This window comes from Papio anubis, chromosome 18 (assembly GCF_008728515.1).
Source record: "Papio anubis isolate 15944 chromosome 18, Panubis1.0, whole genome shotgun sequence".
NCBI lineage: Eukaryota > Metazoa > Chordata > Mammalia > Primates > Cercopithecidae > Papio > Papio anubis.
In genome coordinates, this window is record NC_044993.1 from 26,060,263 (window position 1) to 26,072,562 (window position 12,300).

At 35.8% G+C, this 12,300-nt stretch overlaps 1 long non-coding RNA gene across 1 annotated transcript in view; it reads right to left on the reverse strand.

The window, feature by feature from the left end:
• Nucleotides 1-348: 348 nt before the first annotated feature.
• The window catches only part of LOC110742046, a 31,355-nt gene continuing 19,403 nt past the window's right edge, over nucleotides 349-12,300 (reverse strand). The window contains exon 3 of the long non-coding RNA XR_002519279.2: nucleotides 349-731. This is a non-coding gene — a long non-coding RNA (uncharacterized LOC110742046). The remainder of the gene's footprint in view (nucleotides 732-12,300) is intronic.

Here is a 12,300-nt window from a genome sequence, read left to right on the forward strand (position 1 = left end):
TTGATTCCGTGTCTTTGTTATTATGAATAGTGCTGCAATGAACATATGCATGCGTGTATCTTTGTAATAGAATGATTTATATTCCTTTCGGTATATACCCAGTAAAGGGATTGCTGGGTCGAATGGTATTTCTGCCTCTAGGTCTTTGATTTAAAAGTGGGCAAAGTACATGAATACACACTTCCCAAAAGAAGACATACATGCGGCCAAGAAACATTAAAAAAAGCTCAACATCACTGATTATTACAGAAATGCAAATGAAAACCACAATGCAATACTATTTCATGCCAATCAGAATGGCTATTCTTAAAAGGCAAAATGCAACAGATGCTGGTAAGGGGGCGGAGAAAAAAAAATGCTTTTACACTGCTAGTGGGAATATAAATTAGTTTGACCACTGTGGAAGAAAGTGTGGCGATTCCTCAAAGCCTTATGCTAAGTACTTTAAGCACATTATCCCACTCAATCCTTACAATAACACTATGATTTAGTACTTCTCACATGTTATGTTTTCAGATATTGAGTTTCAAAAGGGTAAAATTAACTGGTTACAATTTGAACGTCTTTGACTCCAAAGTCCCTGCACACAGCTTCATTTCCTTATGCTACCCATTTTCTTATTGCCTTTCATAATAAATTATATATTACATATGTGTATACATACGCATTATGTATATACAATCTATAGATACAGAGACACACCACCAGGTTGGCAGAAGGGGAAGTTGGATCTGGAAAAAAGAGGCAACAGAATCATTATGCAGTTCCAAATTCACATATCGGAGGCGCTCATTGCTAATATCAGCTACCACCATGAAGCTTTTCCTGAGGTGTTACCACTCCTGCTTTAACACATGGGTCCCAAAATAGACCAATCTCCCACCCACCTTCTGTTTAGAAAAGCTGAGATCTTTCAAAAAGACTAGTTAACTCAGATTCCTCCTTCAAGAAACCAGGGCTAAGAAGGTGAGCCAGGCATCCTTGTTTGTGGGGGTGGGGGTGGCATGGTTGTCAGTGGGTGCTGAATTTCATTTCAGTTCCAACAAGGTCTCTCATACACACCCACAGGACTGAGGATAGTTTCCTTCACACGTATTCTTTTTGCTCTTCAGGAGTATCTCAGTTTCTGGGAGAAGCAGAACCACTGATCTCAGCTGAACAGGGCAAAGGATTAAATGTTAGAGCCTGTAAACTAAACAGACTCACTACCAGAATAAAACATCAACATCAGCTAACTCAAAAAAAATTAAAAAGATATGAATGAGCCAGGTAAATAATCTAAGGAAATACTTGACAATTTCTATTTCTCCTTTTGGTTAACGAAATCCCTTCTCCTTCAGGCTGAAAGTTGTCTCATTAAGAAGGCATGGAAATATCAATAGTTATAAACAATATTAGTTGTGTTTGTCAGTGATCCATGCTGGCCCAATTACCATTACTCTAAAAAGATTTCAGTCGCCAGTTGAGCTTTATAGAAAGAGAAGATCAAAACAAGCTTGCAATTAGACGTGTAATTTTAGAGTGTTTTTTTATGTTAACACGTTATTTGTGCCCCCTGATGCATTTCCCTTTTGGACTTGTGTAGCAGAGAAGCTGTCCTCATTAATAACTTTCTTTTTAACATTATTTAATGTCCAGAATGAGATGATCATGTTTCAAAGAAATTACAGACCTTTATTTTGCACTGCAGTTAAGCTGAAGATAAGATGATGGAGGGAGAAATGCTATTATTTGAGCTGCAATTAGGGTACTTTTTAAAGTTGTGACAGCTTAAGGTAAATGTAATCACAGAACAATTAGCAGGTAATTATGCTGTTACTGGTTAAATTCATGTCTGGAGTGAGCAAAGATCCTGAATTTCATTCTGTGACAATTTAGGTGAATTATTTATTTTCATTGAATAACGATCAAGGAAAGCAAATGAAGCAAGAACAGAATATCATCCATTCAGCTGACAAAGCTAAGTGTAATAGTCAGACTATCTACTAAATAAGTGGAAGTCCATTTGGAAACGATTATTTACATAACTCTTCCCTTGGAAAACAATTACATGGTAAGATATCTTTTTCCAAAATAATGTTTTAAATTCTAGCTTGGCAGTTTTACTATAAAAAACTAAGTTTTTGTGGCCAATATACCATTTATCTTGAACCCTTTTAGTTCTTACCACATTGTTTTCAAACCCTATAACAGTTCTGTCTATGAGGTGCGCATAAAACTCTTGATTTCCCCAGAGCCTGAAAGATTGCCTAACACATACTGCTTCGTAAATGTTTGTTGAGCAGTTGGACTGCATATTCTCCAGATCTCTCAGTTACATCTCTAGTATTGGCTTCTCTGTTGCATGATTTGCTGTTGGGAAACCTCCATATTCTCACTTTCACAGGGTTTCCAGCCTGGTGGGGTCAAGCGATTCATAGATAGTAAACATGTAGATCTATCTCTCAGGTGTGAATTTGTTCTCAATGTATTAAACCCCTCCTGTGTTACAGGTACTAGAATGGCTACTTTCTCATATCACATGTAATTCTTATAAATGTCTTCCAGGGAGGATTTTTTTTTGTTTTTTTTGTTTGTTGGTTGCTTTGTTTTTTCCTGAACAGAGAGGTTTAGAGAGGCTACACTGAGCAGTGAAAGCACAAGGCCTTTGGCTCTGTCTGACCTAGGTTCTAATTCTTACTCAGTACTTGGCCTAGGCTGTTATTTACAGCTTATTTACAGTTATAATTGTGGGTTTTAACCAATTACAATATGGAGGCATTGGGGAAGTTGGTATTAGGTTCATGAATCATGTTTTCTGTGAGGCAAGCCCAGCACAGAGCTTGCCTCATGGTAGGCACACAATCAGTGGAGAATATTTTATATTATTGTTCTCTTGTGGTAATAATACAGTTGTTAATCATGATGACTGGTGAGTTGGCTGGCCACACACATGGTGCAAGGTGTGAATTAAAATAATGTCTCTTACACTTATTTGCAGAATCAAAGGCCAGATCTATTTTTACTTTACATAATCACTTGCTTTTGAGATTCGTGGAGGACACACACACAAATGTGCCCACATAGACATGCAGAAAAATAGAAATCATCTAAAACTGGCAAAGTAATCAAAGAAAAAACACATCATATATTTCCTAATCAATATGTTCAGAAAATATACACATCTGACCCATTCAGGAGTTGCTAATATATATTACGATGTTAAAGTTACTGATAATGATTTTAAAGAGCACGTACTTTGTTTCTGTCATGTTACAGATATATATATATATGTAAATATCAGATATATTATTGCAAGAAACTAATAGCAGATATTAATAACATAAATTAGCAGATTTATGCACAATTTTAATGACAGCAACAATCACCACAACCACCACTACCAAAACAACTACCACTGCAACGACAACAACTATGTATCTACAGTAATTGCATGCTGTAAGAAGAGTATAAAGTATTAAACAGGTGGATGCAACCCAGAGAGGGAGGTAAGGGAAGGCTTCTCTGAGGATCTGACATTCAACTTTAGATCTGAGGTAAACGGGAGCTAACTTATTGAATAGAAGGAAGCAAAATCTATGAAGAGAAAATGCATTTGAAATGTCATTGTTCTGTAGTTGTGTGGAGTTTATAATACATAGAAAGAGAAACGGTGGTTTTCGTAACAGAAAGAGAGCTTTCCTTCTCGAATAGAAGAAAGAGACAAACAAAATGGTGGTTGATTTGCATCTCCTATTAAGTTCTACTGTCAAAACAGTGTGCTCTATAATTTTTGAAGGTGTAAGAAATATGAAATATTCATTTTTGTCCAGGATTAATTTTTGAATTTAAAATTAAATTTGTAATTAAAATCTTAAATTTTAAAACCAGGTCGGGCGTGGTGGCTCAGGCCTGTAACCCCAGCACTTTGGGAGACCGAGGCGGGCGGATCACGAGGTCAGGAGATCGAGACCATCCTGGCTAACACGGTGAAACCCCGTCTCTACTAAAAATACAAAAAACTAGCCGGGCATGGTGGCGGGCGCCTGTAGTCCCAGCTGCTCGGGAGGCTGAGGCAGGAGAATGGCGTGAACCCGGGAGGTGGAGCTTGCAGTGAGCCGAGATCGCGCCACTGCACTCCAGCCTGGGCCACAGAGCGAGACTCTGTCTCAAAAAAAAAAAAAAAAAAATTGTCTATAGATTCCTTTTTTTTTTAAATTTTGTCTGTGTGTGTGTGTGTGTATATATATATATATATATGTATATATATATTTTGGCGTGAGCCACCGGGTGCCCGACCAAAAACAAAAACAAAAACAAAAATTTACAACGAAATCTTAAATTTCCTTTGCATCTCATGGCTCTTCTCGTCTTTGACGATTCCTCAACATTTTCTTTTTTTGTTTAGTATTTTCAAATATATCTCATCTTGGATTTTTGACTTCTTATTCTTCTTTGAATGAGGCTGGGGGAAAGGGGCATTTTACTCATTTTATTAACTGTTTATGTCTAAGGTTTGGTGCTACAATTTTCCCATGAATCCTCATTATTTTACAGTCATCTACCATAGGATAATAAGACCTAGACATAGGGTCAGAGAGTAACTATTCAAGTCTCATTTGTTTTATTTCTTTGTTTTTAATTTGGAAATCTACTGAGTGTTTTGTTGTTTTTATTGTTGTTTTCTTTTTAAAGCCTAGTCAACGAAAGCAAAATATCTCTTGTCCTTCCCTTTAACTGGCAGGGATAATCTCAAGGTTAGTAATGTGGTGTAGGGGAAGAAATACCAGTTCAATAGAGAGTAGAGTGTTGAACAAAACTTCTAAATAAGAATAATATCAAGCATGAACATACTTCCAAATTTTATTGATTTAAAACTTACTGCTATGTTTGCAGGAGGTGAGTGTTATATATGTTTATTGGCTCATTGCCTATTTTTAAAAAATCTGCTTTGCGTGTTTATGTTTCTTGATTTGATAATAGTATCTTTTTTACAAATGAATGTATTAAATATTGATAGAATCTAATTATATCATGAATATTTTTGGTTTTCTGTCATTACAAAGGTTTTTCACCAAAAGTAAGATTTTGAAATATATCTATCAAACACATTTTCTTATTCATTTAAGATTAATGTTCTTAAAATATTGTGTTTATCTAGAATTTATTTTACCACAGTCTTTTCTCTAAAATCCTAACCAGTTGCTTCAACTGCACTTATGAAAAAAGATGTCTTCTCTTGTTGATTTTATATGTTGGCAATATAGTCTGAATTCAGTTTATCATTGGAATTGGGATCTCAGATATATTATGTTAACAGCTAATTCCATCTCTATGCCAGGACCAAGGGATGTGTGTGCATAACTGTGTGTGTATCACTATGCGTGCATGCACGTGTGTGTTTTGTAATTTTACCCTATACGCAGTCTATTCTTGTACTGCATAATGACATTTCGGTTAAAGATGGACCACATGCGTGATTGTGGTCCCATAAGATTATAATACCCTATTTTTACTCATCTTTTCAATGTTTGGATATGTTTATTTTTTATTTTATTTGAGATGCAATTTCGCTCTTTTCGCCCACGCTAGAGTGCAGTGACGCCATCTCGGCTCACTGCAACTGCCTTCCCCTGGATTCAAGCAGTTCTCCTGCCTCAGCCTCCTGAGTAGCTGGGATTACTGGCCCCCAGCACCAAGCCCAGCTAATTTTTGTCCTCTTAGACATGGGGTTTCACCATGTTGGTCAGGCTGGTCTTGAACTCCTGACCTCAAGTGATCCACCTGCCTCAGCCTCCCAAAGTGCTGGAATTACACGTGTGAGCCACCACGCCCGACCTTAGATATGGTTAGATACACAAATGCTTATCATTGTGTTGCAATTGCCTACAGTACTCAGTTCAGTAATATGCTATACGGGGCTGTAGCCTAGGAGCAATAGGCTATACCGTAGTGTAGGCGTGTAGTAGGTTATGCCATCTAGGTTTGTGTAAGTATGCGCCATGATATTTACACAACAACAAAATTGCCTAAGGATTAATTTCTCAGAATGTGCCCCCTTCAGTAAGCGACACATGGCTGTATATGGTACAGCTCTCCCCTCCACATTCTTCTTTTTGTTCTGCCTCCCTAAAGCCTGTTTGTATGTTTCATTTTCACCAAATGGACTTCTTATTTTGATTGGAGAGTATCTTTAGGGTATTTTTATTGTGAATCTTTTGAATTCATTTGTTAAACTAGATATGCTTTATGTCTTTTTAATAGTGTGGCTTTATATCCACTGCTTCAAACCTCCCTCCGTTACTCTTTTAGAAAAATAAGTGGGAGTGACATGTTGACATGTTAAGATCATGGCAAATAACCAGGCAAAAAAATAAAATAAAATAAAAAATAGAAGGTCTGAACCTGGAAAATGGCAAATTGTAGAGAAAAAATAAAGGATTAGATTAACAGCATGTTTCTCAAGTAGACATAATGAACCCCTGGTGTAATAGGTTAAATTCGGGGTTTTAAGAAACACTAATAAACTAATAAGATTCATTTTATGTAAAGAGCAATTGTTTTACTCTAAGGTTAATGATATGGAAATAGTAGTAAAAACAGGGATCTGTGACTTGTTTGGCTATTTGACATATTTTCCTTACTCATCCCTCCGTCTCACAGAGCCTACACAGCAGATGGAGAAGTGTAAGAGTGGGTACAGAGAAAGCGAGTGAACTTTATTAAATAAATAATTGTCTATTTAGTTTGCAGAAAGTAAGTTTTGTGTGGCTGTGAGTCTAGGAAGCTTTAAGCTTAATTGTCCTACACACATATAGTACGAGAGCGTCTAATAGAAATTTATATTTGTGGAAAATGCACATAAATGGTTTCATCTTGGTGAACACTTAATAATTTATATATCTATTATATAACATTTGATATAAACACAATATCTGCAACACATTTAACTATTATAAAGCATAATAATAAATTGAAAACACCCCAACTTAAGAACATATGCATTATCTATATCTTTGCAGATATTTTTGTGTATTGAACTCTATTTGACCACAGGGGAGGAATATGTGTAAAATTATACATTATCATTTTCTCTTTCAAATCTGTTTCTCTACTGTCTGTATTTGTCTAAATAGCATGCCGTCCACCTAATCACGTACAAGATCATATTTAGCTGCTTCTCTTTCAACAATTACCTACTGAAATAATGAATGAAATACAAAATTTGCTTTTTACTTCTGTCATCTGCAAAAATTGCATCCTCAAAGAAATTTTTTTTCTAAGCAAAGTATGTATTTCAAAAATCAACAGAGTGGCATTTTAAAGGCAATCCCTACATTTATTGCTGAAGTCAAGAAACAAAGTTATAAAGACAATTTTAAGGAAAGATAAAAGCACGAGTGAAGTCAATGAGATAAAGGCAAAACAAGTGAATGAAGCATGAAGATTAGATAAAGGAAATGAAATAGAAACAGAGAAATGACAGATGAAAAGAATGAAGAAACTAAGAAAGACCTATCCATGACAACAAGCATGTTTTGATACAAATGTTAAAAGCAGTTGATAACGCGCTGAATGCTGTCTACATGAGGGGTGAATGCTGAATGTGAGGTGGATGTTGTAAGCCCGTGTAGAATGACTGGAAGGCAGTTTGAAACCAGACTGGGATGTAAAAAATGGATCAAGATGATAAGATATGGGTTTTAGAATCCATTGCATACAAATAAGTGTGTAAACTTTGAACATGAATTTCAGATGGTTATAAAATGTAGACCGAAATAAAGAAAAATGGAAGTGACAGTTAGGAAGCAGCCTTATGTAAATAATGAAAGAAAGAGTAATAGCTATAGGATAAATACATTTGTCAGATCTATAGAACATGTATAAGAAAGAGCAGATTTGAGAATGTAGAAAGAAAACATTACAAGAAACAAAGACAACCATATAGAAATTATGAGAATTGAGAGGACATTATTATAAAGAATCGTTAGGTTCTCTTTCACATTTGAATAAATGGATTCCACTGGGATATGAGGTTAGTTAATTGTGGGAGGCGAGAATGTAAAAGTGGCCAGTGGAGATTAAGGTCTTTTTTTTTTTTTTTTTTTTTTTTTTTTTAATTTATTTATTATTATTATACTGTAAGTTGTAGGGTACATGTGCATAACGTGCAGGTTTGTTACATATGTATACTTGTGCCTTGTTGGTGTGCTGCACCCATCAACTCGTCATTTACATCAGGTATAACTCCCAATGCAATCCCTCACCCCTCCCCCCTCCCCATGATAGGCCCCGGTGTGTGATGTTCCCCTTCCCGAGTCCAAGTGATCTCATTAAATGTCCATCAGTGACAGATTGGATTAAGAAAATGTGGCACATATACACCATGGAATACTATGCAGCCATAAAAAAGGATGAGTTTGTGTCCTTTGTAGGGACATGGATGCAGCTGGAATCCATCATTCTTAGCAAACTATCACAAGAACAGAAAACCAAACACCGCATGTTCTCACTCATAGGTGGGAACTGAACAAGGAGATTAAGGTCTTATAATAAACCTGTTTTCATTTCAAGAGTGACATCCCAGCATTCCCAGTATAATTATCTCCTAACAATATGACTGAATTTTCTAGATTTTAGGAATTTTTATTTTAAAAGAAATAACAATGGTCAAGTGGGTTGTCTCATATTATCACAATCTATAGAATGTATCATTAACTGCACACCATGTGTCATACTGATTTTAGTATTAAGACCACTAATTTTTTTAAAATAAACTTTTAATTTTGGAAAAGTTTTAAAGAAAAATTGCCAAGGCAGTACAGAGAATTCCCACAAATTCCCATCCAATATCCTTTCTCATTAACATCTTAAATTACTCTGGCATAGTTGTCACAATTAATGAGCCAGTATTGATATTATTATTAACTAAAGTCCATACTTTATTTAGATATTCTTAGTTTTTACCTGGTATCCTTTTTCAGTCCTAGGATACTATCCAGAATATCACTTCACGTTTAGCCACATTACCTGTAGACTCCCCTTAGCTTTTACATTTTCATAGAGTTTTCCTATTTTGATGAACTTAAAACTTTGGAAGTGTACCAGTTAGGTATTTTTTTAGACTACCTCAGATTTTGGATTTTCCTGAGTTTTTTCTTATGATTAGACAGGGGTTATGGGTTTGAGGGAGGAAAAACATGGGGATAAATTGCCATGTTAATGATATTATATCAAAATACCTATTACCAACATTACTTATTACTATTCATGTTAATCTTGATCACCTAGTGGAGGTACTGTATGAGGCTTCTCCAACATAGTTTGTTTTTTCCCCTTCCCTACTATAGTCTTTAGAAGGAAGTCAATACGTGCAGTCAACACTTGAGGAGGGTGGAGTTCTGCCTCACCTGCTTGAAAGCAGAGAATCTACCTAAATTATATGAAGTTCTTCTGTACATGATATTTGTCTCTTCTCTCCCATTTATTTATCTCATGATTTATTTATGCCAGTATGAATTAATTGATTTTTGTATTATACTTTGGGTTATAATCCAAACCAACCTTACTTATATTATTGCTCAAATTATTCCAGCTTTGACCATTGGGGACTGTTTCATTTGGCTCCTGTGTCCCTTTGAAATACTCCCATTATTTGGTTCCATATGAAATTTAAAGGAGTTTTTTCCAATTCTGTGAAGAAAGTCAGCGGTAGCTTGATAAAAGAGCCTGCATAGCCAAGACAATCCTAAGCAAAAAGAACAAAGCTGGAGGCATCATGCTATCTGATTTCAAACTATACTACAAGGCTACAGTAACCAAAACAACATGGTACTGGTACCAAAATAGATACATAGATCAATGGAACAGAATAGAGACCTCAGAAATAACACCACACATCTACAACCCTCTGATCTTTGACACACCTGACAAAAACAAGCAGTGGGGAAAGGATTCCCTATTTAAGAAATGGTGCTAGGAAAACTGGCTAGCCATAAGTAGAAAGCTGAAACTGGATCCCTTTCTTATACCTTATACAAAAATTAACTCTAGATGGATTAAAGACTTAAACATAAGACCTAAAATCATAAAAACCCTAGAAGAAAACCTAGACAATACCATGTAGGACATAGGCATGGGCAAGGACTTCATGACTAAAACACCGAAAGTAATGGCAACAAAAGCCAACATAGACAAATGGGATCTAATTAAACTGAAGAGCTTCTGCACAGAAAAAGAAACTATCATCAGAGTGAACAGGCAACCTACAGAATAGGAAACAATTTTTGCAATCTATCCATCTGACAAAGGGTTAATATCCAGAAGCTACAAAGAACTTAAACTTACAAGAAAAAGAAAACCCCATCAAAAGGTGGGCAAAGGATATGAAAAGACAATTCTCAAAAGAAGACATTTATGCAGCCAACAGACATATGAAAAAATGCTGATCATCACTGGTCATCAAAGAAATGCAAATCAAAACCACAATGAGATACCATCTCACGCCAGTTAGAATAGCGATCATTAAAAATTCAGGAAACAACAGATGCTGGAGAGGATGTGGAGAAAAAGGAATGCTTTTACACTGTTGGTGCAAGTGTAAATTAATTCTACCATTGTGGAAGACAGTGTGGTGATTCCTCAGGGATCTAGAACTAGAAATACCATTTGACCCAACAATCCCATTACTGGGTATATACCTAAAGGATTATAAATCATGCTGCTATAAAGGCACATGCCCATGTATGTTTATTGCAGCTCTATTCACAATAGCAAAGACTTGGAACCAACCCAAATGTCCATCAATAATAGACTGGATAAAGAAAATGTGGCATATATGCACCATTGAATACTATGCAGCCAAAAGAAGGATGAGTTCATATCCTTTGCAGGGACATGGATGAGGCTGGAAACCATCATTCTCAGCAAAATATCACAAGGACAGAAAACCAAATACCACATGTTCTCACTCATAGGTGGGAGTTGAACAATGAGAACACATGGACAAAGGGAGGGGAATATAACACACCAGGGCCTGTTAGGGGGTGGGGACCTGGGGGAGGGATAGCGTTAGGAGAAATACCTAACATAAATGATGAGTTGATGGGTGCAGCAAACCAATATGGCAAGTGTATACCTATGTAACAAACCTGCACATTGTGCACATGTACCCTAGAACTTAAAGTATAAGCTATAAAAAAAGAAATACTTTCATTATTAAGGGCTTTTTTTTCCCTAGCGCTTTCTTACTTTTGGGTACTATGAAATACTCTGGGCTCACTTTGCATAATTTCTGTCCAGTCATAAAATCAGCAACTCCTCCAAAGAGTTCTTGTTCCCTTTACCAGAATTGTACTATAAAAGGGGATATCTGTGTTAGATATGCTCATTGCTACTGTGGTATTGATGTGTCTATACCTCTCAGATATCAGAGCATAGACATATATGTTTGTATACTAATCTCTATGTATGCACATATCCATAAATATTTCTGTATAATCATAAATAGTCCTATGAAGCCTAATATAACTTCATACAGATATTTCCAACCCCAATCCATAACCACATGGATTACTGCAGGCTCTTCTATTTGTTAACTGGCAACCTCCCATTCCAACAGTAAGAAATCTAGCTTCCACCACTGGCCATGTATTTATATAATTGTTTATTTTGAGTATATATATAAAAAGAAATAATACCACAATTGTTAGTCCATACTTTCATGATAAACAGTTTTATCAACTACAGTCTAGTGTTTATGTGAAGTTTCTTTTGCCTTTAGTCTATTCTAAAATGTATTTTTATTATAGTTAGAACACAACACGCGATCCACCCTCTTAACAGATTTTGAAATGTACAGTAAAAAGTATTATTACCTATAAGGATGCTGCTATACAGCAGAGCTCCAGAACTTATGCATCTTGCATAACTGAAATTTTATACCTGTTCTCTCTACTCATTTCCAAAGTTACTTACGTCCATATCCTTTCACCCAAAATTTATCAGTGAAGTTGCTTCGTGTATTTGTACTATATTTAGATTGTTTTGTTATGTATTCCATCCAAGTATTCCATGACCTTCTCAATGATTTTTAAATTTGCATACATTAAAGTTCACTTCTTGTCCTAAGTTCCATGGGTTTTCACAAATGCACAGCATCATACATCAACCATTAGTATATCACACAGACGCGTTTCACCTAACATGTCTTTTGTGCTTCACCTATTTAATCTCATCTCCTGCCCTCAAACCCATGTGAACCACTAATATTTTTAACCATTATTGTATTTTTTCTTCTTCCAGAATGCCATGCAATTGAGA